General features: G+C 31.9%; 1 long non-coding RNA gene across 1 annotated transcript; it reads right to left on the bottom strand.

Annotated features, from left to right (window-relative positions):
* Positions 1–555: 555 nt before the first annotated feature.
* LOC121939985 lies at positions 556–1,321 on the bottom strand. Its single transcript, XR_006105558.1, has 2 exons — positions 1,143–1,321; positions 556–652 (listed from the first exon to the last, which is right to left on the bottom strand). It is a non-coding gene; the product is annotated as an uncharacterized LOC121939985 (long non-coding RNA).
* Positions 1,322–1,977: the final 656 nt, after the last annotated feature.

The following is a 1,977-nucleotide window of genomic DNA, read 5'->3' as shown; positions in this document are numbered from 1 at the left end:
ACTGCAGGGATTTAAAGAAGAAGAAACAATGTTTTTGACCAACGCTTCTCTGACATTAAGGCTGGGTATATAACAATAAGGTTAATTTAATCTTGTAACCATTTATCATGACTTTCTTCTTTTCAGCAGAGGCCGAGGGACTTAGGGTCCTTTTCAAACTTATCAGGATTTATTCACATTTTTACTTATAAATTTCCAGGACTTTTCCATGACTTTGAGGCAAATTTATGAAGACTATACATTCTCTGAAATGACCATCAATATTCCTTATTGCTTCATATTCTCTATTATATAATGGCATTTAATATTATTTTAAGTTATGAATTCAGAACATAATAACAACTAAATATCTTAAATATAACTTAGGGACTGTTTGTTTATTTTTTTTTTTCAAAATATGGTGATTTTAAATAGAACATGCCTTCCAAAACTGTCCCATTGTTTGGAAGATATGGTTTCTTTAAAAATCAACTAAAATGACATCAAATATTAATGTAATAAAATCTGGAATATTAAAGGATAATTCCCTTTTTTTTTTCTTTTTTTTTTTTTTGACTTTACCGTGATATGGAGACACTCCTTTGTCCATAAACTGCAGAAACTCTTTGGCTGCTGACTGCACGGCCTCTTTGGAGCTCGTCATGATCCAAGACTGAAGAAAAAAGTGCACAAATTGACAAAAAATGAGACAACAAAGCTAGAAGCTACTGACTGCTAGCTCCAACATCAGGCATCGAGATTTCAGCCTGTCTTTCTTTGCTTTTCGATATTTAGTGACATCTATACAACAAGACAATGACGATTAATATCAGTGTAGTAAAACAGCACACAGTTAGCTCCTTAACTTTATAATTACATTGATATTATAGTGCAAAAGCTAAAGTCTGTCTGATAAAAGATGCATCAGTACTTGGCTAACCCACAGACTGTATATAATGATAAACAAACACAAAAAAAAGTCGTTATAGAGTCAAAGAAAAAAACGCCCTTTTTTAAAACATCAACACATTTTTTAAAGGAAAAAATACTGTAATTTTAAAGAAAACATGCCTTTCAAACTAAAATCTTTTAAAGAAGAAAACTGCCAATTTTTTTTTTAAGAATTGCAAAAAAAAAAAATATTAAAAATATCCTTTCCAAACCTTAATTTTTTTTAAGAAAAAGAAATTGGAAAATGAGCCAAAATTAATCTTCTTTTTTAACAGGTTTTAAAAGTTGGTAAAAAATTTAAAAGGTTTGCACAGCCAAAAAAAAGAACAACCTGGTGGGTGGCTACCAGGATGAAGAACAAAGCTGAGCTCCGAGTCTGTGCGGCCTTTTAAACGCTCTGTGACGGGACCGTTTGATGAGTGTGTGCTTTCATTTCTACTTGGTGAAAAAAATAGATTCTAGCAGAAATGTTGCAAAACCGTCCCATCTTTCCTGTATAGCACAGTTCCTCTTTAAACAGCTTTCCTTCACATTTCCTGTGCTGTCCTGATTCCCCTCTGCTTCCTCTCACTTTTTATAAACTTTCCAACACAAACATGATGATAAGGCGCAAAACGATTCACTTTGTGCACAATATGAAAAAGTAAATTCACTGTAAATTCAATTCTTGACGATGATTGCTGATTGATGATTATATACAGGTAAAAGTACCAGGGGCGTTTTCAGGATTTGGAGACATTAAGGGCTTAGTCTGGAGCTCTGCAGGAGAAAAAGGCTTTTTTTGGGGTTGCAAGGCATGCTTTTGAGTTGAGTTTTCTTTTTGTTTTTCTGGCTGATTTATTACTTTAAATGTTTTTTTAAAGGTGATCTGTTTTCTTTGAATTTCCTTTTTTTTTCTTTTTCCTTAAAAACTTTTGGCATTTTTTTTCCTTTAAAATTCTGGGTGATTTTTAATACTTTTGGCATTTTTTGCTCTTTAGAACTTTTGGCATTTTTTTTTCTTTAGGAATTTTTGGTGATTTTTTTTAAATTGCAATTTTCATTTTC

This window comes from Plectropomus leopardus, unplaced genomic scaffold (genome assembly GCF_008729295.1).
Source record: "Plectropomus leopardus isolate mb unplaced genomic scaffold, YSFRI_Pleo_2.0 unplaced_scaffold696, whole genome shotgun sequence".
NCBI lineage: Eukaryota > Metazoa > Chordata > Actinopteri > Perciformes > Serranidae > Plectropomus > Plectropomus leopardus.
The sequence above is the reverse complement of the archived record's forward strand: the minus strand, read 5'-3'. Positions and strand labels throughout refer to the sequence as shown.